The following is a 345-nucleotide window of genomic DNA, read 5'->3' as shown; positions in this document are numbered from 1 at the left end:
TTCCACAAGCTAAGTAGTTCACCAGATCAGCATACCAAGGACCTTTTCTCTTCAGTTGCCTTCACCTCTTCAAGCTTCTTTCCAGTTTCGCAAACCGCTACCACTGCTCCAATTGCCATGATCTGTTCCTCTGGAAGCCCTTCATCAATAGGGATCCCACTATCAATCTTCAGTCTAGACAAGTGATCAGCTACACCATTCTCGACTCCTGACTTGTCTCTGATCTCAAGGTCAAACTCTTGTAGCAGCAAGATCCACCTCAACAGTCTTGGCTTAGCATCCTTATTGGCCATGAGATGTCTCAACGTAGCATGATCAGTGTAGACTATGACTTTTGACCCAACC

This window comes from Brassica oleracea, chromosome C5 (assembly GCF_000695525.1).
Source record: "Brassica oleracea var. oleracea cultivar TO1000 chromosome C5, BOL, whole genome shotgun sequence".
Lineage (NCBI taxonomy): Eukaryota > Viridiplantae > Streptophyta > Magnoliopsida > Brassicales > Brassicaceae > Brassica > Brassica oleracea.
Note: the sequence above shows the minus strand (reverse complement) of the source record.